This window comes from Rhinoderma darwinii (assembly GCF_050947455.1).
Source record: "Rhinoderma darwinii isolate aRhiDar2 chromosome 2 unlocalized genomic scaffold, aRhiDar2.hap1 SUPER_2_unloc_6, whole genome shotgun sequence".
In the NCBI taxonomy this organism is placed as follows: domain Eukaryota; kingdom Metazoa; phylum Chordata; class Amphibia; order Anura; family Rhinodermatidae; genus Rhinoderma; species Rhinoderma darwinii.
In genome coordinates, this window is record NW_027461729.1 from 29,550 (window position 1) to 56,793 (window position 27,244).

Here is a 27,244-nt window from a genome sequence, read left to right on the forward strand (position 1 = left end):
GACTGAGCCGCACCGTCTTATATAAAGTTCAGACGGAACTTTGCACGTGTCATAGTGGAGACCTCAGGAGCCAGAGCCAGCTTTCTGACATCATAATGGGGCCTCAGAGATAAAAGCCTGGGCCCAGGCAGTGTTGGTCAGTGCTGCTCAGCAGGCAGCACTGGACTGGATTAAAGCTGATACAAGGTGTGAAAGGAGAAGGGGTGGCAGTGGGCATGCACTTACTGCTGCTGCTGCTGCTGCCAGTGTTTGCACGGCAGGAGGGCATTTGGGCGTTGCCAGGAAGGCGTTTTTATGTCGATTCCTCCTCTTTCAGCACTGCATTGTGGTGCAAGCAAAAGAAGCAAAACGCGCGGCACGTTCGGGTTATCGCTTCTCGGCCTTTTGGCTAAGATCAAGTGTAGTATCTTTTCTTATCAGTTTAATATCTAATACGTCCCCTATCTTGGGACCATATATTAAATGGATTTTTAGAACAGGGAGATGGAAATAGAGCTTGCTCTGTCCACTCCACGCATTGACCTGGTATTGCAGTATTTCCAGGACCGGTGCACCCTTTCCTTATGTGTTTACTAAAATCAGATTCCAAAAGTGCTTTTTGTGTTTGCCATTGTTTTTGTCTTTCGGATGGGATCTCCCCTTTTAATCCCATTATTTTAACACCTGTTGGACAATGCATTTGTACAGTCATGTGTGATAATGAGCTAATTTATTAAATGCAATTAATTAATACATTGCCACCTCTTGTTTTGTGTCGTCTGTGTTTCTGTGTTTCCGGCATTTCACATTGGAACAGCTCATTCACCTTCCTTGTCTTCTCTCCGCCCTCCCTCCTAGGTAGGTTAAAGAGCTGCACCTGAGCCAGCCACTGATTGATGCAGCACCATAGTCAAATAGTGGAGTGGAGTAGGGGAACAGCAAACAGACATTAAAGCAGCCAGCCCGCCCGCCCGCCCGCCCGCCCGTCACAATGGACCTACCTGTGTACACTAGATGGATGTGATGGAATGTACTGTGGTCCCTACATTTCAAGAAGAAGTAAGAATTGCAGTTGCAACAAACCCTTGCTTGCCTACAAAGAGAGCAGCAATTTGGATTTGTTACTATGTTACCTGGAAGAATAACAAACTGTGCAAGGATGGAGGTTGTAGGAGCAAGGAGAACAAGTTGTCTGTAAAGTTGGTGGATGCCTATTTTCCATTTTGCAGTCCCTTGTCTCCCTCTTGTGGCCTCCTGGAGGCAACTAGCTGTGCAAAAAAAAGACAGCCTGGGGGCCGGCTGTTGCAGTGTTGCCCTCTCAGGCAACACTGAGTGACTGACTGAGCCGCACCGTCTTATATAAAGTTCAGACGGAACTTTGCACGTGTCATAGTGGAGACCTCAGGAGCCAGAGCCAGCTTTCTGACATCATAATGGGGCCTCAGAGATAAAAGCCTGGGCCCAGGCAGTGTTGGTCAGTGCTGCTCAGCAGGCAGCACTGGACTGGATTAAAGCTGATACAAGGTGTGAAAGGAGAAGGGGTGGCAGTGGGCATGCACTTACTGCTGCTGCTGCCAGTGTTTGCACGGCAGGAGGGCATTTGGGCGTTGCCAGGAAGGCGTTTTTATGTCGATTCCTCCTCTTTCAGCACTGCATTGTGGTGCAAGCAAAAGAAGCAAAACGCGCGGCACGTTCGGGTTATCGCTTCTCGGCCTTTTGGCTAAGATCAAGTGTAGTATCTGTTCTTATCAGTTTAATATCTGATACGTCCCATATCTGGGGACCATATATTAAATGGATTTTTAGAACAGGGAGATGGAAATAGAGCTTGCTCTGTCCACTCCACGCATTGACCTGGTATTGCAGTATTTCCAGGACCGGTGCACCCTTTCCTTATGTGTTTACTAAAATCAGATTCCAAAAGTGCTTTTTGTGTTTGCCATTGTTTTTGTCTTTCGGATGGGATCTCCCCTTTTAATCCCATTATTTCAACACCTGTTGGACAATGCATTTGTACAGTCATGTGTGATAATGAGCTAATTTATTAAATGCAATTAATTAATACATTGCCACCTCTTGTTTTGTGTCGTCTGTGTTTCTGTGTTTTCCGGCATTTCACATTGGAACAGCTCATTCACCTTCCTTGTCTTCTCTCCGCCCTCCCTCCTAGGTAGGTTAAAGAGCTGCACCTGAGCCAGCCACTGATTGATGCAGCACCATAGTCAAATAGTGGAGTGGAGTAGGGGAACAGCAAACAGCCATTAAAGCAGCCCGCCCGCCCGTTACAATGGACCTACCTGTGTACACTAGATGGATGTGATGGAATGTACTGTGGTCCCTACATTTCAAGAAGAAGTAATAATTGCAGTTGCAACAAACCCTTGCTTGCCTACAAAGAGAGCAGCAATTTGGATTTGTTACTATGTTACCTGGAAGAATAACAAACTGTGCAAGGATGGAGGTTGTAGGAGCAAGGAGAACAAGTTGTCTGTAAAGTTGGTGGATGCCTATTTCCATTTTGCAGTCCTTGTCTCCCTCTTGTGGCCTCCTGGAGGCAACTAGCTGTGCAAAAAAAAGACAGCCTGGGGGCCGGCTGTTGCAGTGTTGCCCTCTCAGGCAACACTGAGTGACTGACTGAGCCGCACCGTCTTATATAAAGTTCAGACGGAACTTTGCACGTGTCATAGTGGAGACCTCAGGAGCCAGAGCCAGCTTTCTGACATCATAATGGGGCCTCAGAGATAAAAGCCTGGGCCCAGGCAGTGTTGGTCAGTGCTGCTCAGCAGGCAGCACTGGACTGGATTAAAGCTGATACAAGGTGTGAAAGGAGAAGGGGTGGCAGTGGGCATGCACTTACTGCTGCTGCTGCTGCTGCTGCTGCTGCCAGTGTTTGCACGGCAGGAGGGCATTTGGGCGTTGCCAGGAAGGCGTTTTTATGTCGATTCCTCCTCTTTCAGCACTGCATTGTGGTGCAAGCAAAAGAAGCAAAACGCGCGGCACGTTCGGGTTATCGCTTCTCGGCCTTTTGGCTAAGATCAAGTGTAGTATCTGTTCTTATCAGTTTAATATCTGATACGTCCCCTATCTGGGGACCATATATTAAATGGATTTTTAGAACAGGGAGATGGAAATAGAGCTTGCTCTGTCCACTCCACGCATTGACCTGGTATTGCAGTATTTCCAGGACCGGTGCACCCTTTCCTTATGTGTTTACTAAAATCAGATTCCAAAAGTGCTTTTTGTGTTTGCCATTGTTTTTGTCTTTCGGATGGGATCTCCCCTTTTAATCCCATTATTTCAACACCTGTTGGACAATGCATTTGTACAGTCATGTGTGATAATGAGCTAATTTATTAAATGCAATTAATTAATACATTGCCACCTCTTGTTTTGTGTCGTCTGTGTTTCTGTGTTTCCGGCATTTCACATTGGAACAGCTCATTCACCTTCCTTGTCTTCTCTCCGCCCTCCCTCCTAGGTAGGTTAAAGAGCTGCACCTGAGCCAGCCACTGATTGATGCAGCACCATAGTCAAATAGTGGAGTGGAGTAGGGGAACAGCAAACAGCCATTAAAGCAGCCAGCCCGCCCGCCCGTCACAATGGACCTACCTGTGTACACTAGATGGATGTGATGGAATGTACTGTGGTCCCTACATTTCAAGAAGAAGTAAGAATTGCAGTTGCAACAAACCCTTGCTTGCCTACAAAGAGAGCAGCAATTTGGATTTGTTACTATGTTACCTGGAAGAATAACAAACTGTGCAAGGATGGAGGTTGTAGGAGCAAGGAGAACAAGTTGTCTGTAAAGTTGGTGGATGCCTATTTTCCATTTTGCAGTCCCTTGTCTCCCTCTTGTGGCCTCCTGGAGGCAACTAGCTGTGCAAAAAAAAGACAGCCTGGGGGCCGGCTGTTGCAGTGTTGCCCTCTCAGGCAACACTGAGTGACTGACTGAGCCGCACCGTCTTATATAAAGTTCAGACGGAACTTTGCACGTGTCATAGTGGAGACCTCAGGAGCCAGAGCCAGCTTTCTGACATCATAATGGGGCCTCAGAGATAAAAGCCTGGGCCCAGGCAGTGTTGGTCAGTGCTGCTCAGCAGGCAGCACTGGACTGGATTAAAGCTGATACAAGGTGTGAAAGGAGAAGGGGTGGCAGTGGGCATGCACTTACTGCTGCTGCTGCTGCTGCTGCTGCTGCTGCTGCCAGTGTTTGCACGGCAGGAGGGCATTTGGGCGTTGCCAGGAAGGCGTTTTTATGTCGATTCCTCCTCTTTCAGCACTGCATTGTGGTGCAAGCAAAAGAAGCAAATCCTGTCTTGCTTCCTCTCCGGCCTTTATTCACCTCCCGCTTAGTAGCTGTGAGTGTGTGTGAGCCTGCAGGGCCCCATGGAATTGCCTAGGAGTAGGCTGAATCGCTGCAAGGGGTGAACAGCAGTATTGGGCAGGCTCGGTCAACGCGCGGCCCGTTCGGGTTATCGCTTCTCTGCCTTTTGGCTAAGATCAAGTGTAGTATCTGTTCTTATCAGTTTAATATCTGATACGTCCCCTATCTGGGGACCATATATTAAATGGATTTTAGAACAGGGAGATGGAAATAGAGCTTGCTCTGTCCACTCCACGCATTGACCTGGTATTGCAGTATTTCCAGGACCGGTGCACCCTTTCCTTATGTGTTTACTAAAATCAGATTCCAAAAGTGCTTTTTGTGTTTGCCATTGTTTTTGTCTTTCGGATGGGATCTCCCCTTTTAATCCCATTATTTCAACACCTGTTGGACAATGCATTTGTACAGTCATGTGTGATAATGAGCTAATTTATTAAATGCAATTAATTAATACATTGCCACCTCTTGTTTTGTGTCGTCTGTGTTTCTGTGTTTCCGGCATTTCACATTGGAACAGCTCATTCACCTTCCTTGTCTTCTCTCCGCCCTCCCTCCTAGGTAGGTTAAAGAGCTGCACCTGAGCCAGCCACTGATTGATGCAGCACCATAGTCAAATAGTGGAGTGGAGTAGGGGAACAGCAAACAGCCATTAAAGCAGCCAGCCCGCCCGCCCGCCCGTCACAATGGACCTACCTGTGTACACTAGATGGATGTGATGGAATGTACTGTGGTCCCTACATTTCAAGAAGAAGTAAGAATTGCAGTTGCAACAAACCCTTGCTTGCCTACAAAGAGAGCAGCAATTTGGATTTGTTACTATGTTACCTGGAAGAATAACAAACTGTGCAAGGATGGAGGTTGTAGGAGCAAGGAGAACAAGTTGTCTGTAAAGTTGGTGGATGCCTATTTTCCATTTTGCAGTCCCTTGTCTCCCTCTTGTGGCCTCCTGGAGGCAACTAGCTGTGCAAAAAAAAGACAGCCTGGGGCCGGCTGTTGCTGTGTTGCCCTCTCAGGCAACACTGAGTGACTGACTGAGCCGCACCGTCTTATATAAAGTTCAGACGGAACTTTGCACGTGTCATAGTGGAGACCTCAGGAGCCAGAGCCAGCTTTCTGACATCATAATGGGCCTCAGAGATAAAAGCCTGGGCCCAGGCAGTGTTGGTCAGTGCTGCTCAGCAGGCAGCACTGGACTGGATTAAAGCTGATACAAGGTGTGAAAGGAGAAGGGGTGGCAGTGGGCATGCACTTACTGCTGCTGCTGCTGCTGCCAGTGTTTGCACGGCAGGAGGGCATTTGGGCGTTGCCAGGAAGGCGTTTTTATGTCGATTCCTCCTCTTTCAGCACTGCATTGTGGTGCAAGCAAAAGAAGCAAAACGCGCGGCACGTTCGGGTTATCGCTTCTCGGCCTTTTGGCTAAGATCAAGTGTAGTATCTGTTCTTATCAGTTTAATATCTGATACGTCCCCTATCTGGGGACCATATATTAAATGGATTTTTAGAACAGGGAGATGGAAATAGAGCTTGCTCTGTCCACTCCACGCATTGACCTGGTATTGCAGTATTTCCAGGACCGGTGCACCCTTTCCTTATGTGTTTACTAAAATCAGATTCCAAAAGTGCTTTTTGTGTTTGCCATTGTTTTTGTCTTTCGGATGGGATCTCCCCTTTTAATCCCATTATTTCAACACCTGTTGGACAATGCATTTGTACAGTCATGTGTGATAATGAGCTAATTTATTAAATGCAATTAATTAATACATTGCCACCTCTTGTTTTGTGTCGTCTGTGTTTCTGTGTTTCCGGCATTTCACATTGGAACAGCTCATTCACCTTCCTTGTCTTCTCTCCGCCCTCCCTCCTAGGTAGGTTAAAGAGCTGCACCTGAGCCAGCCACTGATTGATGCAGCACCATAGTCAAATAGTGGAGTGAAGTAGGGGAACAGCAAACAGCCATTAAAGCAGCCAGCCCGCCCGCCCGCCCGTCACAATGGACCTACCTGTGTACACTAGATGGATGTGATGGAATGTACTGTGGTCCCTACATTTCAAGAAGAAGTAAGAATTGCAGTTGCAACAAACCCTTGCTTGCCTACAAAGAGAGCAGCAATTTGGATTTGTTACTATGTTACCTGGAAGAATAACAAACTGTGCAAGGATGGAGGTTGTAGGAGCAAGGAGAACAAGTTGTCTGTAAAGTTGGTGGATGCCTATTTTCCATTTTGCAGTCCCTTGTCTCCCTCTTGTGGCCTCCTGGAGGCAACTAGCTGTGCAAAAAAAAGACAGCCTGGGGGCCGGCTGTTGCAGTGTTGCCCTCTCAGGCAACACTGAGTGACTGACTGAGCCGCACCGTCTTATATAAAGTTCAGACGGAACTTTGCACGTGTCATAGTGGAGACCTCAGGAGCCAGAGCCAGCTTTCTGACATCATAATGGGGCCTCAGAGATAAAAGCCTGGGCCCAGGCAGTGTTGGTCAGTGCTGCTCAGCAGGCAGCACTGGACTGGATTAAAGCTGATACAAGGTGTGAAAGGAGAAGGGGTGGCAGTGGGCATGCACTTACTGCTGCTGCTGCTGCTGCTGCTGCTGCTGCTGCCAGTGTTTGCACGGCAGGAGGGCATTTGGGCGTTGCCAGGAAGGCGTTTTTATGTCGATTCCTCCTCTTTCAGCACTGCATTGTGGTGCAAGCAAAAGAAGCAAATCCTGTCTTGCTTCCTCTCCGGCCTTTATTCACCTCCCGCTTAGTAGCTGTGAGTGTGTGTGAGCCTGCAGGGCCCCATGGAATTGCCTAGGAGTAGGCTGAATCGCTGCAAGGGGTGAACAGCAGTATTGGGCAGGCTCGGTCAACGCGCGGCCCGTTCGGGTTATCGCTTCTCTGCCTTTTGGCTAAGATCAAGTGTAGTATCTGTTCTTATCAGTTTAATATCTGATACGTCCCCTATCTGGGGACCATATATTAAATGGATTTTTAGAACAGGGAGATGGAAATAGAGCTTGCTCTGTCCACTCCACGCATTGACCTGGTATTGCAGTATTTCCAGGACCGGTGCACCCTTTCCTTATGTGTTTACTAAAATCAGATTCCAAAAGTGCTTTTTGTGTTTGCCATTGTTTTTGTCTTTCGGATGGGATCTCCCCTTTTAATCCCATTATTTCAACACCTGTTGGACAATGCATTTGTACAGTCATGTGTGATAATGAGCTAATTTATTAAATGCAATTAATTAATACATTGCCACCTCTTGTTTTGTGTCGTCTGTGTTTCTGTGTTTCCGGCATTTCACATTGGAACAGCTCATTCACCTTCCTTGTCTTCTCTCCGCCCTCCCTCCTAGGTAGGTTAAAGAGCTGCACCTGAGCCAGCCACTGATTGATGCAGCACCATAGTCAAATAGTGGAGTGGAGTAGGGGAACAGCAAACAGCCATTAAAGCAGCCAGCCCGCCCGCCCGCCCGTCACAATGGACCTACCTGTGTACACTAGATGGATGTGATGGAATGTACTGTGTCCCTACATTTCAAGAAGAAGTAAGAATTGCAGTTGCAACAAACCCTTGCTTGCCTACAAAGAGAGCAGCAATTTGGATTTGTTACTATGTTACATGGAAGAATAACAAACTGTGCAAGGATGGAGGTTGTAGGAGCAAGGAGAACAAGTTGTCTGTAAAGTTGGTGGATGCCTATTTTCCATTTTGCAGTCCCTTGTCTCCCTCTTGTGGCCTCCTGGAGGCAACTAGCTGTGCAAAAAAAAGACAGCCTGGGGGCCGGCTGTTGCAGTGTTGCCCTCTCAGGCAACACTGAGTGACTGACTGAGCCGCACCGTCTTATATAAAGTTCAGACGGAACTTTGCACGTGTCATAGTGGAGACCTCAGGAGCCAGAGCCAGCTTTCTGACATCATAATGGGGCCTCAGAGATAAAAGCCTGGGCCCAGGCAGTGTTGGTCAGTGCTGCTCAGCAGGCAGCACTGGACTGGATTAAAGCTGATACAAGGTGTGAAAGGAGAAGGGGTGGCAGTGGGCATGCACTTACTGCTGCTGCTGCTGCTGCCAGTGTTTGCACGGCAGGAGGGCATTTGGGCGTTGCCAGGAAGGCGTTTTTATGTCGATTCCTCCTCTTTCAGCACTGCATTGTGGTGCAAGCAAAAGAAGCAAAACGCGCGGCACGTTCGGGTTATCGCTTCTCGGCCTTTTGGCTAAGATCAAGTGTAGTATCTGTTCTTATCAGTTTAATATCTGATACGTCCCCTATCTGGGGACCATATATTAAATGGATTTTTAGAACAGGGAGATGGAATAGAGCTTGCTCTGTCCACTCCACGCATTGACCTGGTATTGCAGTATTTCCAGGACCGGTGCACCCTTTCCTTATGTGTTTACTAAAATCAGATTCCAAAAGTGCTTTTTGTGTTTGCCATTGTTTTTGTCTTTCGGATGGGATCTCCCCTTTTAATCCCATTATTTCAACACCTGTTGGACAATGCATTTGTACAGTCATGTGTGATAATGAGCTAATTTATTAAATACAATTAATTAATACATTGCCACCTCTTGTTTTGTGTCGTCTGTGTTTCTGTGTTTCCGGCATTTCACATTGGAACAGCTCATTCACCTTCCTTGTCTTCTCTCCGCCCTCCCTCCTAGGTAGGTTAAAGAGCTGCACCTGAGCCAGCCACTGATTGATGCAGCACCATAGTCAAATAGTGGGAGTGGAGTAGGGGAACAGCAAACAGCCATTAAAGCAGCCAGCCCGCCCGCCCGCCCGTCACAATGGACCTACCTGTGTACACTAGATGGATGTGATGGAATGTACTGTGGTCCCTACATTTCAAGAAGAAGTAAGAATTGCAGTTGCAACAAACCCTTGCTTGCATACAAAGAGAGCAGCAATTTGGATTTGTTACTATGTTACCTGGAAGAATAACAAACTGTGCAAGGATGGAGGTTGTAGGAGCAAGGAGAACAAGTTGTCTGTAAAGTTGGTGGATGCCTATTTTCCATTTTGCAGTCCCTTGTCTCCCTCTTGTGGCCTCCTGGAGGCAACTAGCTGTGCAAAAAAAAGACAGCCTGGGGGCCGGCTGTTGCAGTGTTGCCCTCTCAGGCAACACTGAGTGACTGACTGAGCCGCACCGTCTTATATAAAGTTCAGACGGAACTTTGCACGTGTCATAGTGGAGACCTCAGGAGCCAGAGCCAGCTTTCTGACATCATAATGGGGCCTCAGAGATAAAAGCCTGGGCCCAGGCAGTGTTGGTCAGTGCTGCTCAGCAGGCAGCACTGGACTGGATTAAAGCTGATACAAGGTGTGAAAGGAGAAGGGGTGGCAGTGGGCATGCACTTACTGCTGCTGCTGCTGCTGCTGCTGCTGCCAGTGTTTGCACGGCAGGAGGGCATTTGGGCGTTGCCAGGAAGGCGTTTTTATGTCGATTCCTCCTCTTTCAGCACTGCATTGTGGTGCAAGCAAAAGAAGCAAAACGCGCGGCACGTTCGGGTTATCGCTTCTCGGCCTTTTGGCTAAGATCAAGTGTAGTATCTGTTCTTATCAGTTTAATATCTGATACGTCCCCTATCTGGGGACCATATATTAAATGGATTTTTAGAACAGGGAGATGGAAATAGAGCTTGCTCTGTCCACTCCACGCATTGACCTGGTATTGCAGTATTTCCAGGACCGGTGCACCCTTTCCTTATGTGTTTACTGAAATCAGATTCCAAAAGTGCTTTTTGTGTTTGCCATTGTTTTTGTCTTTCGGATGGGATCTCCCCTTTTAATCCCATTATTTCAACACCTGTTGGACAATGCATTTGTACAGTCATGTGTGATAATGAGCTAATTTATTAAATGCAATTAATTAATACATTGCCACCTCTTGTTTTGTGTCGTCTGTGTTTCTGTGTTTCCGGCATTTCACATTGGAACAGCTCATTCACCTTCCTTGTCTTCTCTCCGCCCTCCCTCCTAGGTAGGTTAAAGAGCTGCACCTGAGCCAGCCACTGATTGATGCAGCACCATAGTCAAATAGTGGAGTGGAGTAGGGGAACAGCAAACAGACATTAAAGCAGCCAGCCCGCCCGCCCGCCCGCCCGCCCGTCACAATGGACCTACCTGTGTACACTAGATGGATGTGATGGAATGTACTGTGGTCCCTACATTTCAAGAAGAAGTAAGAATTGCAGTTGCAACAAACCCTTGCTTGCCTACAAAGAGAGCAGCAATTTGGATTTGTTACTATGTTACCTGGAAGAATAACAAACTGTGCAAGGATGGAGGTTGTAGGAGCAAGGAGAACAAGTTGTCTGTAAAGTTGGTGGATGCCTATTTTCCATTTTGCAGTCCCTTGTCTCCCTCTTGTGGCCTCCTGGAGGCAACTAGCTGTGCAAAAAAAAGACAACCTGGGGGCCGGCTGTTGCAGTGTTGCCCTCTCAGGCAACACTGAGTGACTGACTGAGCCGCACCGTCTTATATAAAGTTCAGACGGAACTTTGCACGTGTCATAGTGGAGACCTCAGGAGCCAGAGCCAGCTTTCTGACATCATAATGGGGCCTCAGAGATAAAAGCCTGGGCCCAGGCAGTGTTGGTCAGTGCTGCTCAGCAGGCAGCACTGGACTGGATTAAAGCTGATACAAGGTGTGAAAGGAGAAGGGGTGGCAGTGGGCATGCACTTACTGCTGCTGCTGCTGCTGCTGCTGCCAGTGTTTGCACGGCAGGAGGGCATTTGGGCGTTGCCAGGAAGGCGTTTTTATGTCGATTCCTCCTCTTTCAGCACTGCATTGTGGTGCAAGCAAAAGAAGCAAAACGCGCGGCACGTTCGGGTTATCGCTTCTCGGCCTTTTGGCTAAGATCAAGTGTAGTATCTGTTCTTATCAGTTTAATATCTGATACGTCCCCTATCTGGGGACCATATATTAAATGGATTTTTAGAACAGGGAGATGGAAATAGAGCTTGCTCTGTCCACTCCACGCATTGACCTGGTATTGCAGTATTTCCAGGACCGGTGCACCCTTTCCTTATGTGTTTACTAAAATCAGATTCCAAAAGTGCTTTTTGTGTTTGCCATTGTTTTTGTCTTTCGGATGGGATCTCCCCTTTTAATCCCATTATTTCAACACCTGTTGGACAATGCATTTGTACAGTCATGTGTGATAATGAGCTAATTTATTAAATGCAATTAATTAATACATTGCCACCTCTTGTTTTGTGTCGTCTGTGTTTCTGTGTTTCCGGCATTTCACATTGGAACAGCTCATTCACCTTCCTTGTCTTCTCTCCGCCCTCCCTCCTAGGTAGGTTAAAGAGCTGCACCTGAGCCAGCCACTGATTGATGCAGCACCATAGTCAAATAGTGGAGTGGAGTAGGGGAACAGCAAACAGCCATTAAAGCAGCCAGCCAGCCCGCCCGCCCGCCCGCCCGTCACAATGGACCTACCTGTGTACACTAGATGGATGTGATGGAATGTACTGTGGTCCCTACATTTCAAGAAGAAGTAAGAATTGCAGTTGCAACAAACCCTTGCTTGCCTACAAAGAGAACAGCAATTTGGATTTGTTACTATGTTACCTGGAAGAATAACAAACTGTGCAAGGATGGAGGTTGTAGGAGCAAGGAGAACAAGTTGTCTGTAAAGTTGGTGGATGCCTATTTTCCATTTTGCAGTCCCTTGTCTCCCTCTTGTGGCCTCCTGGAGGCAACTAGCTGTGCAAAAAAAAGACAGCCTGGGGGCCGGCTGTTGCAGTGTTGCCCTCTCAGGCAACACTGAGTGACTGACTGAGCCGCACCGTCTTATATAAAGTTCAGACGGAACTTTGCACGTGTCATAGTGGAGACCTCAGGAGCCAGAGCCAGCTTTCTGACATCATAATGGGGCCTCAGAGATAAAAGCCTGGGCCCAGGCAGTGTTGGTCAGTGCTGCTCAGCAGGCAGCACTGGACTGGATTAAAGCTGATACAAGGTGTGAAAGGAGAAGGGGTGGCAGTGGGCATGCACTTACTGCTGCTGCTGCTGCTGCTGCTGCTGCCAGTGTTTGCACGGCAGGAGGGCATTTGGGCGTTGCCAGGAAGGCGTTTTTATGTTGATTCCTCCTCTTTCAGCACTGCATTGTGGTGCAAGCAAAAGAAGCAAAACGCGCGGCACGTTCGGGTTATCGCTTCTCGGCCTTTTGGCTAAGATCAAGTGTAGTATCTGTTCTTATCAGTTTAATATCTGATACGTCCCCTATCTGGGGACCATATATTAAATGGATTTTTAGAACAGGGAGATGGAAATAGAGCTTGCTCTGTCCACTCCATGCATTGACCTGGTATTGCAGTATTTCCAGGACCGGTGCACCCTTTCCTTATGTGTTTACTAAAATCAGATTCCAAAAGTGCTTTTTGTGTTTGCCATTGTTTTTGTCTTTCGGATGGGATCTCCCCTTTTAATCCCATTATTTCAACACCTGTTGGACAATGCATTTGTACAGTCATGTGTGATAATGAGCTAATTTATTAAATGCAATTAATTAATACATTGCCACCTCTTGTTTTGTGTCGTCTGTGTTTCTGTGTTTCCGGCATTTCACATTGGAACAGCTCATTCACCTTCCTTGTCTTCTCTCCGCCCTCCCTCCTAGGTAGGTTAAAGAGCTGCACCTGAGCCAGCCACTGATTGATGCAGCACCATAGTCAAATAGTGGAGTGGAGTAGGGGAACAGCAAACAGCCATTAAAGCAGCCAGCCCGCCCGCCCGCCCGCCCGCCCGCCCGTCACAATGGACCTACCTGTGTACACTAGATGGATGTGATGGAATGTACTGTGGTCCCTACATTTCAAGAAGAAGTAAGAATTGCAGTTGCAACAAACCCTTCCTTGCCTACAAAGAGAGCAGCAATTTGGATTTGTTACTATGTTACCTGGAAGAATAACAAACTGTGCAAGGATGGAGGTTGTAGGAGCAAGGAGAACAAGTTGTCTGTAAAGTTGGTGGATGCCTATTTTCCATTTTGCAGTCCCTTGTCTCCCTCTTGTGGCCTCCTGGAGGCAACTAGCTGTGCAAAAAAAAGACAGCCTGGGGGCCGGCTGTTGCAGTGTTGCCCTCTCAGGCAACACTGAGTGACTGACTGAGCCGCACCGTCTTATATAAAGTTCAGACGGAACTTTGCACGTGTCATAGTGGAGACCTCAGGAGCCAGAGCCAGCTTTCTGACATCATAATGGGGCCTCAGAGATAAAAGCCTGGGCCCAGGCAGTGTTGGTCAGTGCTGCTCAGCAGGCAGCACTGGACTGGATTAAAGCTGATACAAGGTGTGAAAGGAGAAGGGGTGGCAGTGGGCATGCACTTACTGCTGCTGCTGCTGCTGCTGCTGCCAGTGTTTGCACGGCAGGAGGGCATTTGGGCGTTGCCAGGAAGGCGTTTTTATGTCGATTCCTCCTCTTTCAGCACTGCATTGTGGTGCAAGCAAAAGAAGCAAAACGCGCGGCACGTTCGGGTTATCGCTTCTCGGCCTTTTGGCTAAGATCAAGTGTAGTATCTGTTCTTATCAGTTTAATATCTGATACGTCCCCTATCTGGGGACCATATATTAAATGGATTTTTAGAACAGGGAGATGGAAATAGAGCTTGCTCTGTCCACTCCACGCATTGACCTGGTATTGCAGTATTTCCAGGACCGGTGCACCCTTTCCTTATGTGTTTACTAAAATCAGATTCCAAAAGTGCTTTTTGTGTTTGCCATTGTTTTTGTCTTTCGGATGGGATCTCCCCTTTTAATCCCATTATTTCAACACCTGTTGGACAATGCATTTGTACAGTCATGTGTGATAATGAGCTAATTTATTAAATGCAATTAATTAATACATTGCCACCTCTTGTTTTGTGTCGTCTGTGTTTCTGTGTTTCCGGCATTTCACATTGGAACAGCTCATTCACCTTCCTTGTCTTCTCTCCGCCCTCCCTCCTAGGTAGGTTAAAGAGCTGCACCTGAGCCAGCCACTGATTGATGCAGCACCATAGTCAAATAGTGGAGTGGAGTAGGGGAACAGCAAACAGCCATTAAAGCAGCCAGCCCGCCCGCCCGTCACAATGGACCTACCTGTGTACACTAGATGGATGTGATGGAATGTACTGAGGTCCCTACATTTCAAGAAGAAGTAAGAATTGCAGTTGCAACAAACCCTTGCTTGCCTACAAAGAGAGCAGCAATTTGGATTTGTTACTATGTTACCTGGAAGAATAACAAACTGTGCAAGGATGGAGGTTGTAGGAGCAAGGAGAACAAGTTGTCTGTAAAGTTGGTGGATGCCTATTTTCCATTTTGCAGTCCCTTGTCTCCCTCTTGTGGCCTCCTGGAGGCAACTAGCTGTGCAAAAAAAAGACAGCCTGGGGGCCGGCTGTTGCAGTGTTGCCCTCTCAGGCAACACTGAGTGACTGACTGAGCCGCACCGTCTTATATAAAGTTCAGACGGAACTTTGCACGTGTCATAGTGGAGACCTCAGGAGCCAGAGCCAGCTTTCTGACATCATAATGGGGCCTCAGAGATAAAAGCCTGGGCCCAGGCAGTGTTGGTCAGTGCTGCTCAGCAGGCAGCACTGGACTGGATTAAAGCTGATACAAGGTGTGAAAGGAGAAGGGGTGGCAGTGGGCATGCACTTACTGCCTCTGCTGCTGCTGCTGCTGCTGCCAGTGTTTGCACGGCAGGAGGGCATTTGGGCGTTGCCAGGAAGGCGTTTTTATGTCGATTCCTCCTCTTTCAGCACTGCATTGTGGTGCAAGCAAAAGAAGCAAAACGCGCGGCACGTTCGGGTTATCGCTTCTCGGCCTTTTGGCTAAGATCAAGTGTAGTATCTGTTCTTATCAGTTTAATATCTGATACGTCCCCTATCTGGGGACCATATATTAAATGGATTTTTAGAACAGGGAGATGGAAATAGAGCTTGCTCTGTCCACTCCACGCATTGACCTGGTATTGCAGTATTTCCAGGACCGGTGCACCCTTTCCTTATGTGTTTACTAAAATCAGATTCCAAAAGTGCTTTTTGTGTTTGCCATTGTTTTTGTCTTTCGGATGGGATCTCCCCTTTTAATCCCATTATTTCAACACCTGTTGGACAATGCATTTGTACAGTCATGTGTGATAATGAGCTAATTTATTAAATGCAATTAATTAATACATTGCCACCTCTTGTTTTGTGTCGTCTGTGTTTCTGTGTTTCCGGCATTTCACATTGGAACAGCTCATTCACCTTCCTTGTCTTCTCTCCGCCCTCCCTCCTAGGTAGGTTAAAGAGCTGCACCTGAGCCAGCCACTGATTGATGCAGCACCATAGTCAAATAGTGGAGTGGAGTAGGGGAACAGCAAACAGCCATTAAAGCAGCCAGCCAGCCCGCCCGCCCGCCCGTCACAATGGACCTACCTGTGTACACTAGATGGATGTGATGGAATGTACTGTGGTCCCTACATTTCAAGAAGAAGTAAGAATTGCAGTTGCAACAAACCCTTCCTTGCCTACAAAGAGAGCAGCAATTTGGATTTGTTACTATGTTACCTGGAAGAATAACAAACTGTGCAAGGATGGAGGTTGTAGGAGCAAGGAGAACAAGTTGTCTGTAAAGTTGGTGGATGCCTATTTTCCATTTTGCAGTCCCTTGTCTCCCTCTTGTGGCCTCCTGGAGGCAACTAGCTGTGCAAAAAAAAGACAGCCTGGGGGCCGGCTGTTGCAGTGTTGCCCTCTCAGGCAACACTGAGTGACTGACTGAGCCGCACCGTCTTATATAAAGTTCAGACGGAACTTTGCACGTGTCATAGTGGAGACCTCAGGAGCCAGAGCCAGCTTTCTGACATCATAATGGGGCCTCAGAGATAAAAGCCTGGGCCCAGGCAGTGTTGGTCAGTGCTGCTCAGCAGGCAGCACTGGACTGGATTAAAGCTGATACAAGGTGTGAAAGGAGAAGGGGTGGCAGTGGGCATGCACTTACTGCTGCTGCTGCTGCTGCTGCTGCTGCCAGTGTTTGCACGGCAGGAGGGCATTTGGGCGTTGCCAGGAAGGCGTTTTTATGTCGATTCCTCCTCTTTCAGCACTGCATTGTGGTGCAAGCAAAAGAAGCAAAACGCGCGGCACGTTCGGGTTATCGCTTCTCGGCCTTTTGGCTAAGATCAAGTGTAGTATCTGTTCTTATCAGTTTAATATCTGATACGTCCCCTATCTGGGGACCATATATTAAATGGATTTTTAGAACAGGGAGATGGAAATAGAGCTTGCTCTGTCCACTCCACGCATTGACCTGGTATTGCAGTATTTCCAGGACCGGTGCACCCTTTCCTTATGTGTTTGCTAAAATCAGATTCCAAAAGTGCTTTTTGTGTTTGCCATTGTTTTTGTCTTTCGGATGGGATCTCCCCTTTTAATCCCATTATTTCAACACCTGTTGGACAATGCATTTGTACAGTCATGTGTGATAATGAGCTAATTTATTAAATGCAATTAATTAATACATTGCCACCTCTTGTTTTGTGTCGTCTGTGTTTCTGTGTTCCCGGCATTTCACATTGGAACAGCTCATTCACCTTCCTTGTCTTCTCTCCGCCCTCCCTCCTAGGTAGGTTAAAGAGCTGCACCTGAGCCAGCCACTGATTGATGCAGCACCATAGTCAAATAGTGGAGTGGAGTAGGGGAACAGCAAACAGCCATTAAAGCAGCCAGCCCGCCCGCCCGCCCGTCACAATGGACCTACCTGTGTACACTAGATGGATGTGATGGAATGTACTGTGGTCCCTACATTTCAAGAAGAGGTAAGAATTGCAGTTGCAACAAACCCTTGCTTGCCTACAAAGAGAGCAGCAATTTGGATTTGTTACTATGTTACCTGGAAGAATAACAAACTGTGCAAGGATGGAGGTTGTAGGAGCAAGGAGAACAAGTTGTCTGTAAAGTTGGTGGATGCCTATTTTCCATTTTGCAGTCCCTTGTCTCCCTCTTGTGGCCTCCTGGAGGCAACTAGCTGTGCAAAAAAAAGACAGCCTGGGGGCCGGCTGTTGCAGTGTTGCCCTCTCAGGCAACACTGAGTGACTGACTGAGCCGCACCGTCTTATATAAAGTTCAGACGGAACTTTGCACGTGTCATAGTGGAGACCTCAGGAGCCAGAGCCAGCTTTCTGACATCATAATGGGGCCTCAGAGATAAAAGCCTGGGACCAGGCAGTGTTGGTCAGTGCTGCTCAGCAGGCAGCACTGGACTGGATTAAAGCTGATACAAGGTGTGAAAGGAGAAGGGGTGGCAGTGGGCATGCACTTACTGCTGCTGCTGCTGCCAGTGTTTGCACGGCAGGAGGGCATTTGGGCGTTGCCAGGAAGGCGTTTTTATGTCGATTCCTCCTCTTTCAGCACTGCATTGTGGTGCAAGCAAAAGAAGCAAAACGCGCGGCACGTTCGGGTTATCGCTTCTCGGCCTTTTGGCTAAGATCAAGTGTAGTATCTGTTCTTATCAGTTTAATATCTGATACGTCCCTATCTGGGGACCATATATTAAATGGATTTTTAGAACAGGGAGATGGAAATAGAGCTTGCTCTGTCCACTCCACGCATTGACCTGGTATTGCAGTATTTCCAGGACCGGTGCACCCTTTCCTTATGTGTTTACTAAAATCAGATTCCAAAAGTGCTTTTTGTGTTTGCCATTGTTTTTGTCTTTCGGATGGGATCTCCCCTTTTAATCCCATTATTTCAACACCTGTTGGACAATGCATTTGTACAGTCATGTGTGATAATGAGCTAATTTATTAAATGCAATTAATTAATACATTGCCACCTCTTGTTTTGTGTCGTCTGTGTTTCTGTGTTTCCGGCATTTCACATTGGAACAGCTCATTCACCTTCCTTGTCTTCTCTCCGCCCTCCCTCCTAGGTAGGTTAAAGAGCTGCACCTGAGCCAGCCACTGATTGATGCAGCACCATAGTCAAATAGTGGAGTGGAGTAGGGGAACAGCAAACAGCCATTAAAGCAGCCAGCCAGCCAGCCCGCCCGCCCGCCCGCCCGTCACAATGGACCTACCTGTGTACACTAGATGGATGTGATGGAATGTACTGTGGTCCCTACATTTCAAGAAGAAGTAAGAATTGCAGTTGCAACAAACCCTTGCTTGCCTACAAAGAGAGCAGCAATTTGGATTTGTTACTATGTTACCTGGAAGAATAACAAACTGTGCAAGGATGGAGGTTGTAGGAGCAAGGAGAACAAGTTGTCTGTAAAGTTGGTGGATGCCTATTTTCCATTTTGCAGTCCCTTGTCTCCCTCTTGTGGCCTCCTGGAGGCAACTAGCTGTGCAAAAAAAAGACAGCCTGGGGGCCAGCTGTTGCAGTGTTGCCCTCTCAGGCAACACTGAGTGACTGACTGAGCCGCACCGTCTTATATAAAGTTCAGACGGAACTTTGCACGTGTCATAGTGGAGACCTCAGGAGCCAGAGCCAGCTTTCTGACATCATAATGGGGCCTCAGAGATAAAAGCCTGGGCCCAGGCAGTGTTGGTCAGTGCTGCTCAGCAGGCAGCACTGGACTGGATTAAAGCTGATACAAGGTGTGAAAGGAGAAGGGGTGGCAGTGGGCATGCACTTGCTGCTGCTGCTGCTGCTGCTGCTGCCAGTGTTTGCACGGCAGGAGGGCATTTGGGCGTTGCCAGGAAGGCGTTTTTATGTCGATTCCTCCTCTTTCAGCACTGAAATGTGGTGCAAGCAAAAGAAGCAAAACGCGCGGCACGTTCGGGTTATCGCTTCTCGGCCTTTTGGCTAAGATCAAGTGTAGTATCTGTTCTTATCAGTTTAATATCTGATACGTCCCCTATCTGGGGACCATATATTAAATGGATTTTTAGAACAGGGAGATGGAAATAGAGCTTGCTCTGTCCACTCCACGCATTGACCTGGTATTGCAGTATTTCCAGGACCGGTGCACCCTTTCCTTATGTGTTTACTAAAATCAGATTCCAAAAGTGCTTTTTGTGTTTGCCATTGTTTTTGTCTTTCGGATGGGATCTCCCCTTTTAATCCCATTATTTCAACACCTGTTGGACAATGCATTTGTACAGTCATGTGTGATAATGAGCTAATTTATTAAATGCAATTAATTAATACATTGCCACCTCTTGTTTTGTGTCGTCTGTGTTTCTGTGTTTCCGGCATTTCACATTGGAACAGCTCATTCACCTTCCTTGTCTTCTCTCCGCCCTCCCTCCTAGGTAGGTTAAAGAGCTGCACCTGAGCCAGCCACTGGTTGATGCAGCACCATAGTCAAATAGTGGAGTGGAGTAGGGGAACAGCAAACAGCCATTAAAGCAGCCAGCCAGCCCGCCCGCCCGCCCGCCCGCCCGTCACAATGGACCTACCTGTGTACACTAGATGGATGTGATGGAATGTACTGTGGTCCCTACATTTCAAGAAGAAGTAAGAATTGCAGTTGCAACAAACCCTTCCTTGCCTACAAAGAGAGCAGCAATTTGGATTTGTTACTATGTTACCTGGAAGAATAACAAACTGTGCAAGGATGGAGGTTGTAGGAGCAAGGAGAACAAGTTGTCTGTAAAGTTGGTGGATGCCTATTTTCCATTTTGCAGTCCCTTGTCTCCCTCTTGTGGCCTCCTGGAGGCAACTAGCTGTGCAAAAAAAAGACAGCCTGGGGGCCGGCTGTTGCAGTGTTGCCCTCTCAGGCAACACTGAGTGACTGACTGAGCCGCACCGTCTTATATAAAGTTCAGACGGAACTTTGCACGTGTCATAGTGGAGACCTCAGGAGCCAGAGCCAGCTTTCTGACATCATAATGGGGCCTCAGAGATAAAAGCCTGGGCCCAGGCAGTGTTGGTCAGTGCTGCTCAGCAGGCAGCACTGGACTGGATTAAAGCTGATACAAGGTGTGAAAGGAGAAGGGGTGGCAGTGGGCATGCACTTACTGCTGCTGCTGCTGCTGCCAGTGTTTGCACGGCAGGAGGGCATTTGGGCGTTGCCAGGAAGGCGTTTTTATGTCGATTCCTCCTCTTTCAGCACTGCATTGTGGTGCAAGCAAAAGAAGCAAAACGCGCGGCACGTTCGGGTTATCGCTTCTCGGCCTTTTGGCTAAGATCAAGTGTAGTATCTGTTCTTATCAGTTTAATATCTGATACGTCCCCTATCTGGGGACCATATATTAAATGGATTTTTAGAACAGGGAGATGGAAATAGAGCTTGCTCTGTCCACTCCACGCATTGACCTGGTATTGCAGTATTTCCAGGACCGGTGCACCCTTTCCTTATGTGTTTACTAAAATCAGATTCCAAAAGTGCTTTTTGTGTTTGCCATTGTTTTTGTCTTTCGGATGGGATCTCCCCTTTTAATCCCATTATTTCAACACCTGTTGGACAATGCATTTGTACAGTCATGTGTGATAATGAGCTAATTTATTAAATGCAATTAATTAATACATTGCCACCTCTTGTTTTGTGTCGTCTGTGTTTCTGTGTTTCCGGCATTTCACATTGGAACAGCTCATTCACCTTCCTTGTCTTCTCTCCGCCCTCCCTCCTAGGTAGGTTAAAGAGCTGCACCTGAGCCAGCCACTGATTGATGCAGCACCATAGTCAAATAGTGGAGTGGAGTAGGGGAACAGCAAACAGCCATTAAAGCAGCCAGCCCGCCCGCCCGTCACAATGGACCTACCTGTGTACACTAGATGGATGTGATGGAATGTACTGAGGTCCCTACATTTCAAGAAGAAGTAAGAATTGCAGTTGCAACAAACCCTTGCTTGCCTACAAAGAGAGCAGCAATTTGGATTTGTTACTATGTTACCTGGAAGAATAACAAACTGTGCAAGGATGGAGGTTGTAGGAGCAAGGAGAACAAGTTGTCTGTAAAGTTGGTGGATGCCTATTTTCCATTTTGCAGTCCCTTGTCTCCCTCTTGTGGCCTCCTGGAGGCAACTAGCTGTGCAAAAAAAAGACAGCCTGGGGGCCGGCTGTTGCAGTGTTGCCCTCTCAGGCAACACTGAGTGACTGACTGAGCCGCACCGTCTTATATAAAGTTCAGACGGAACTTTGCACGTGTCATAGTGGAGACCTCAGGAGCCAGAGCCAGCTTTCTGACATCATAATGGGGCCTCAGAGATAAAAGCCTGGGCCCAGGCAGTGTTGGTCAGTGCTGCTCAGCAGGCAGCACTGGACTGGATTAAAGCTGATACAAGGTGTGAAAGGAGAAGGGGTGGCAGTGGGCATGCACTTACTGCCTCTGCTGCTGCTGCTGCTGCTGCTGCCAGTGTTTGCACGGCAGGAGGGCATTTGGGCGTTGCCAGGAAGGCGTTTTTATGTCGATTCCTCCTCTTTCAGCACTGCATTGTGGTGCAAGCAAAAGAAGCAAAACGCGCGGCACGTTCGGGTTATCGCTTCTCGGCCTTTTGGCTAAGATCAAGTGTAGTATCTGTTCTTATCAGTTTAATATCTGATACGTCCCCTATCTGGGGACCATATATTAAATGGATTTTTAGAACAGGGAGATGGAAATAGAGCTTGCTCTGTCCACTCCACGCATTGACCTGGTATTGCAGTATTTCCAGGACCGGTGCACCCTTTCCTTATGTGTTTACTAAAATCAGATTCCAAAAGTGCTTTTTGTGTTTGCCATTGTTTTTGTCTTTCGGATGGGATCTCCCCTTTTAATCCCATTATTTCAACACCTGTTGGACAATGCATTTGTACAGTCATGTGTGATAATGAGCTAATTTATTAAATGCAATTAATTAATACATTGCCACCTCTTGTTTTGTGTCGTCTGTGTTTCTGTGTTTCCGGCATTTCACATTGGAACAGCTCATTCACCTTCCTTGTCTTCTCTCCGCCCTCCCTCCTAGGTAGGTTAAAGAGCTGCACCTGAGCCAGCCACTGATTGATGCAGCACCATAGTCAAATAGTGGAGTGGAGTAGGGGAACAGCAAACAGCCATTAAAGCAGCCAGCCAGCCCGCCCGCCCGCCCGTCACAATGGACCTACCTGTGTACACTAGATGGATGTGATGGAATGTACTGTGGTCCCTACATTTCAAGAAGAAGTAAGAATTGCAGTTGCAACAAACCCTTCCTTGCCTACAAAGAGAGCAGCAATTTGGATTTGTTACTATGTTACCTGGAAGAATAACAAACTGTGCAAGGATGGAGGTTGTAGGAGCAAGGAGAACAAGTTGTCTGTAAAGTTGGTGGATGCCTATTTTCCATTTTGCAGTCCCTTGTCTCCCTCTTGTGGCCTCCTGGAGGCAACTAGCTGTGCAAAAAAAAGACAGCCTGGGGGCCGGCTGTTGCAGTGTTGCCCTCTCAGGCAACACTGAGTGACTGACTGAGCCGCACCGTCTTATATAAAGTTCAGACGGAACTTTGCACGTGTCATAGTGGAGACCTCAGGAGCCAGAGCCAGCTTTCTGACATCATAATGGGGCCTCAGAGATAAAAGCCTGGGCCCAGGCAGTGTTGGTCAGTGCTGCTCAGCAGGCAGCACTGGACTGGATTAAAGCTGATACAAGGTGTGAAAGGAGAAGGGGTGGCAGTGGGCATGCACTTACTGCTGCTGCTGCTGCTGCTGCTGCCAGTGTTTGCACGGCAGGAGGGCATTTGGGCGTTGCCAGGAAGGCGTTTTTATGTCGATTCCTCCTCTTTCAGCACTGCATTGTGGTGCAAGCAAAAGAAGCAAAACGCGCGGCACGTTCGGGTTATCGCTTCTCGGCCTTTTGGCTAAGATCAAGTGTAGTATCTGTTCTTATCAGTTTAATATCTGATACGTCCCCTATCTGGGGACCATATATTAAATGGATTTTTAGAACAGGGAGATGGAAATAGAGCTTGCTCTGTCCACTCCACGCATTGACCTGGTATTGCAGTATTTCCAGGACCGGTGCACCCTTTCCTTATGTGTTTGCTAAAATCAGATTCCAAAAGTGCTTTTTGTGTTTGCCATTGTTTTTGTCTTTCGGATGGGATCTCCCCTTTTAATCCCATTATTTCAACACCTGTTGGACAATGCATTTGTACAGTCATGTGTGATAATGAGCTAATTTATTAAATGCAATTAATTAATACATTGCCACCTCTTGTTTTGTGTCGTCTGTGTTTCTGTGTTTCCGGCATTTCACATTGGAACAGCTCATTCACCTTCCTTGTCTTCTCTCCGCCCTCCCTCCTAGGTAGGTTAAAGAGCTGCACCTGAGCCAGCCACTGATTGATGCAGCACCATAGTCAAATAGTGGAGTGGAGTAGGGGAACAGCAAACAGCCATTAAAGCAGCCAGCCCGCCCGCCCGCCCGTCACAATGGACCTACCTGTGTACACTAGATGGATGTGATGGAATGTACTGTGGTCCCTACATTTCAAGAAGAGGTAAGAATTGCAGTTGCAACAAACCCTTGCTTGCCTACAAAGAGAGCAGCAATTTGGATTTGTTACTATGTTACCTGGAAGAATAACAAACTGTGCAAGGATGGAGGTTGTAGGAGCAAGGAGAACAAGTTGTCTGTAAAGTTGGTGGATGCCTATTTTCCATTTTGCAGTCCCTTGTCTCCCTCTTGTGGCCTCCTGGAGGCAACTAGCTGTGCAAAAAAAAGACAGCCTGGGGGCCGGCTGTTGCAGTGTTGCCCTCTCAGGCAACACTGAGTGACTGACTGAGCCGCACCGTCTTATATAAAGTTCAGACGGAACTTTGCACGTGTCATAGTGGAGACCTCAGGAGCCAGAGCCAGCTTTCTGACATCATAATGGGGCCTCAGAGATAAAAGCCTGGGACCAGGCAGTGTTGGTCAGTGCTGCTCAGCAGGCAGCACTGGACTGGATTAAAGCTGATACAAGGTGTGAAAGGAGAAGGGGTGGCAGTGGGCATGCACTTACTGCTGCTGCTGCTGCCAGTGTTTGCACGGCAGGAGGGCATTTGGGCGTTGCCAGGAAGGCGTTTTTATGTCGATTCCTCCTCTTTCAGCACTGCATTGTGGTGCAAGCAAAAGAAGCAAAACGCGCGGCACGTTCGGGTTATCGCTTCTCGGCCTTTTGGCTAAGATCAAGTGTAGTATCTGTTCTTATCAGTTTAATATCTGATACGTCCCTATCTGGGGACCATATATTAAATGGATTTTTAGAACAGGGAGATGGAAATAGAGCTTGCTCTGTCCACTCCACGCATTGACCTGGTATTGCAGTATTTCCAGGACCGGTGCACCCTTTCCTTATGTGTTTACTAAAATCAGATTCCAAAAGTGCTTTTTGTGTTTGCCATTGTTTTTGTCTTTCGGATGGGATCTCCCCTTTTAATCCCATTATTTCAACACCTGTTGGACAATGCATTTGTACAGTCATGTGTGATAATGAGCTAATTTATTAAATGCAATTAATTAATACATTGCCACCTCTTGTTTTGTGTCGTCTGTGTTTCTGTGTTTCCGGCATTTCACATTGGAACAGCTCATTCACCTTCCTTGTCTTCTCTCCGCCCTCCCTCCTAGGTAGGTTAAAGAGCTGCACCTGAGCCAGCCACTGATTGATGCAGCACCATAGTCAAATAGTGGAGTGGAGTAGGGGAACAGCAAACAGCCATTAAAGCAGCCAGCCAGCCCGCCCGCCCGCCCGCCCGTCACAATGGACCTACCTGTGTACACTAGATGGATGTGATGGAATGTACTGTGGTCCCTACATTTCAAGAATAAGTAAGAATTGCAGTTGCAACAAACCCTTGCTTGCCTACAAAGAGAGCAGCAATTTGGATTTGTTACTATGTTACCTGGAAGAATAACAAACTGTGCAAGGATGGAGGTTGTAGGAGCAAGGAGAACAAGTTGTCTGTAAAGTTGGTGGATGCCTATTTTCCATTTTGCAGTCCCTTGTCTCCCTCTTGTGGCCTCCTGGAGGCAACTAGCTGTGCAAAAAAAAGACAGCCTGGGGGCCAGCTGTTGCAGTGTTGCCCTCTCAGGCAACACTGAGTGACTGACTGAGCCGCACCGTCTTATATAAAGTTCAGACGGAACTTTGCACGTGTCATAGTGGAGACCTCAGGAGCCAGAGCCAGCTTTCTGACATCATAATGGGGCCTCAGAGATAAAAGCCTGGGCCCAGGCAGTGTTGGTCAGTGCTGCTCAGCAGGCAGCACTGGACTGGATTAAAGCTGATACAAGGTGTGAAAGGAGAAGGGGTGGCAGTGGGCATGCACTTACTGCTGCTGCTGCTGCTGCTGCTGCTGCCAGTGTTTGCACGGCAGGAGGGCATTTGGGCGTTGCCAGGAAGGCGTTTTTATGTCGATTCCTCCTCTTTCAGCACTGAAATGTGGTGCAAGCAAAAGAAGCAAAACGCGCGGCACGTTCGGGTTATCGCTTCTCGGCCTTTTGGCTAAGATCAAGTGTAGTATCTGTTCTTATCAGTTTAATATCTGATACGTCCCCTATCTGGGGACCATATATTAAATGGATTTTTAGAACAGGGAGATGGAAATAGAGCTTGCTCTGTCCACTCCACGCATTGACCTGGTATTGCAGTATTTCCAGGACCGGTGCACCCTTTCCTTATGTGTTTACTAAAATCAGATTCCAAAAGTGCTTTTTGTGTTTGCCATTGTTTTTGTCTTTCGGATGGGATCTCCCCTTTTAATCCCATTATTTCAACACCTGTTGGACAATGCATTTGTACAGTCATGTGTGATAATGAGCTAATTTATTAAATGCAATTAATTAATACATTGCCACCTCTTGTTTTGTGTCGTCTGTGTTTCTGTGTTTCCGGCATTTCACATTGGAACAGCTCATTCACCTTCCTTGTCTTCTCTCCGCCCTCCCTCCTAGGTAGGTTAAAGAGCTGCACCTGAGCCAGCCACTGATTGATGCAGCACCATAGTCAAATAGTGGAGTGGAGTAGGGGAACAGCAAACAGCCATTAAAGCAGCCAGCCCGCCCGCCCGCCCGCCCGCCCGCCCGTCACAATGGACCTACCTGTGTACACTAGATGGATGTGATGGAATGTACTGTGGTCCCTACATTTCAAGAAGAAGTAAGAATTGCAGTTGCAACAAACCCTTGCTTGCCTACAAAGAGAGCAGCAATTTGGATTTGTTACTATGTTACCTGGAAGAATAACAAACTGTGCAAGGATGGAGGTTGTAGGAGCAAGGAGAACAAGTTGTCTGTAAAGTTGGTGGATGCCTATTTTCCATTTTGCAGTCCCTTGTCTCCCTCTTGTGGCCTCCTGGAGGCAACTAGCTGTGCAAAAAAAAGACAGCCTGGGGGCCGGCTGTTGCAGTGTTGCCCTCTCAGGCAACACTGAGTGACTGACTGAGCCGCACCGTCTTATATAAAGTTCAGACGGAACTTTGCACGTGTCATAGTGGAGACCTCAGGAGCCAGAGCCAGCTTTCTGACATCATAATGGGGCCTCAGAGATAAAAGCCTGGGCCCAGGCAGTGTTGGTCAGTGCTGCTCAGCAGGCAGCACTGGACTGGATTAAAGCTGATACAAGGTGTGAAAGGAGAAGGGGTGGCAGTGGGCATGCACTTACTGCTGCTGCTGCTGCTGCCAGTGTTTGCACGGCAGGAGGGCATTTGGGCGTTGCCAGGAAGGCGTTTTTATGTCGATTCCTCCTCTTTCAGCACTGCATTGTGGTGCAAGCAAAAGAAGCAAAACGCGCGGCACGTTCGGGTTATCGCTTCTCGGCCTTTTGGCTAAGATCAAGTGTAGTATCTGTTCTTATCAGTTTAATATCTGATACGTCCCCTATCTGGGGACCATATATTAAATGGATTTTTAGAACAGGGAGATGGAAATAGAGCTTGCTCTGTCCACTCCACGCATTGACCTGGTATTGCAGTATTTCCAGGACCGGTGCACCCTTTCCTTATGTGTTTACTAAAATCAGATTCCAAAAGTGCTTTTTGTGTT

At 47.6% G+C, this 27,244-nt stretch overlaps 21 non-coding genes across 21 annotated transcripts; all 21 read left to right on the forward strand.

The window, feature by feature from the left end:
- Positions 1–368: 368 nt before the first annotated feature.
- On the forward strand, positions 369–559 carry LOC142681753 (U2 spliceosomal RNA). Its single transcript, XR_012853627.1, has one exon. It is a non-coding gene; the product is annotated as a U2 spliceosomal RNA (small nuclear RNA).
- A 1,120-nt stretch (positions 560–1,679) lies between these two features.
- LOC142681719 (U2 spliceosomal RNA) lies at positions 1,680–1,870 on the forward strand. The gene has a single exon (XR_012853596.1). It is a non-coding gene; the product is annotated as a U2 spliceosomal RNA (small nuclear RNA).
- Positions 1,871–2,988: 1,118 nt separating this feature from the next.
- On the forward strand, positions 2,989–3,179 carry LOC142681538 (U2 spliceosomal RNA). The gene has a single exon (XR_012853433.1). It is a non-coding gene; the product is annotated as a U2 spliceosomal RNA (small nuclear RNA).
- A 1,274-nt stretch (positions 3,180–4,453) lies between these two features.
- LOC142681736 (U2 spliceosomal RNA) lies at positions 4,454–4,643 on the forward strand. Its single transcript, XR_012853612.1, has one exon. It is a non-coding gene; the product is annotated as a U2 spliceosomal RNA (small nuclear RNA).
- A 1,116-nt stretch (positions 4,644–5,759) lies between these two features.
- Positions 5,760–5,950, forward strand: LOC142681550 (U2 spliceosomal RNA). The gene has a single exon (XR_012853444.1). It is a non-coding gene; the product is annotated as a U2 spliceosomal RNA (small nuclear RNA).
- A 1,278-nt stretch (positions 5,951–7,228) lies between these two features.
- LOC142681641 (U2 spliceosomal RNA) lies at positions 7,229–7,419 on the forward strand. Its single transcript, XR_012853526.1, has one exon. It is a non-coding gene; the product is annotated as a U2 spliceosomal RNA (small nuclear RNA).
- A 1,117-nt stretch (positions 7,420–8,536) lies between these two features.
- Positions 8,537–8,726, forward strand: LOC142681682 (U2 spliceosomal RNA). Its single transcript, XR_012853564.1, has one exon. It is a non-coding gene; the product is annotated as a U2 spliceosomal RNA (small nuclear RNA).
- Positions 8,727–9,854: 1,128 nt separating this feature from the next.
- LOC142681563 (U2 spliceosomal RNA) lies at positions 9,855–10,045 on the forward strand. The gene has a single exon (XR_012853455.1). It is a non-coding gene; the product is annotated as a U2 spliceosomal RNA (small nuclear RNA).
- Positions 10,046–11,177: 1,132 nt separating this feature from the next.
- On the forward strand, positions 11,178–11,368 carry LOC142681575 (U2 spliceosomal RNA). Its single transcript, XR_012853466.1, has one exon. It is a non-coding gene; the product is annotated as a U2 spliceosomal RNA (small nuclear RNA).
- Positions 11,369–12,503: 1,135 nt separating this feature from the next.
- Positions 12,504–12,694, forward strand: LOC142681629 (U2 spliceosomal RNA). Its single transcript, XR_012853515.1, has one exon. It is a non-coding gene; the product is annotated as a U2 spliceosomal RNA (small nuclear RNA).
- A 1,136-nt stretch (positions 12,695–13,830) lies between these two features.
- Positions 13,831–14,021, forward strand: LOC142681587 (U2 spliceosomal RNA). Its single transcript, XR_012853477.1, has one exon. It is a non-coding gene; the product is annotated as a U2 spliceosomal RNA (small nuclear RNA).
- A 1,123-nt stretch (positions 14,022–15,144) lies between these two features.
- Positions 15,145–15,335, forward strand: LOC142681599 (U2 spliceosomal RNA). The gene has a single exon (XR_012853488.1). It is a non-coding gene; the product is annotated as a U2 spliceosomal RNA (small nuclear RNA).
- A 1,131-nt stretch (positions 15,336–16,466) lies between these two features.
- LOC142681611 (U2 spliceosomal RNA) lies at positions 16,467–16,657 on the forward strand. Its single transcript, XR_012853499.1, has one exon. It is a non-coding gene; the product is annotated as a U2 spliceosomal RNA (small nuclear RNA).
- A 1,115-nt stretch (positions 16,658–17,772) lies between these two features.
- On the forward strand, positions 17,773–17,962 carry LOC142681716 (U2 spliceosomal RNA). Its single transcript, XR_012853594.1, has one exon. It is a non-coding gene; the product is annotated as a U2 spliceosomal RNA (small nuclear RNA).
- Positions 17,963–19,098: 1,136 nt separating this feature from the next.
- On the forward strand, positions 19,099–19,289 carry LOC142681624 (U2 spliceosomal RNA). The gene has a single exon (XR_012853511.1). It is a non-coding gene; the product is annotated as a U2 spliceosomal RNA (small nuclear RNA).
- Positions 19,290–20,419: 1,130 nt separating this feature from the next.
- LOC142681636 (U2 spliceosomal RNA) lies at positions 20,420–20,610 on the forward strand. Its single transcript, XR_012853522.1, has one exon. It is a non-coding gene; the product is annotated as a U2 spliceosomal RNA (small nuclear RNA).
- Positions 20,611–21,736: 1,126 nt separating this feature from the next.
- LOC142681648 (U2 spliceosomal RNA) lies at positions 21,737–21,927 on the forward strand. Its single transcript, XR_012853533.1, has one exon. It is a non-coding gene; the product is annotated as a U2 spliceosomal RNA (small nuclear RNA).
- A 1,128-nt stretch (positions 21,928–23,055) lies between these two features.
- On the forward strand, positions 23,056–23,246 carry LOC142681660 (U2 spliceosomal RNA). Its single transcript, XR_012853544.1, has one exon. It is a non-coding gene; the product is annotated as a U2 spliceosomal RNA (small nuclear RNA).
- A 1,115-nt stretch (positions 23,247–24,361) lies between these two features.
- LOC142681718 (U2 spliceosomal RNA) lies at positions 24,362–24,551 on the forward strand. The gene has a single exon (XR_012853595.1). It is a non-coding gene; the product is annotated as a U2 spliceosomal RNA (small nuclear RNA).
- A 1,135-nt stretch (positions 24,552–25,686) lies between these two features.
- Positions 25,687–25,877, forward strand: LOC142681673 (U2 spliceosomal RNA). The gene has a single exon (XR_012853555.1). It is a non-coding gene; the product is annotated as a U2 spliceosomal RNA (small nuclear RNA).
- A 1,130-nt stretch (positions 25,878–27,007) lies between these two features.
- On the forward strand, positions 27,008–27,198 carry LOC142681686 (U2 spliceosomal RNA). Its single transcript, XR_012853566.1, has one exon. It is a non-coding gene; the product is annotated as a U2 spliceosomal RNA (small nuclear RNA).
- The last annotated feature ends 46 nt before the right edge of the window (positions 27,199–27,244 follow it).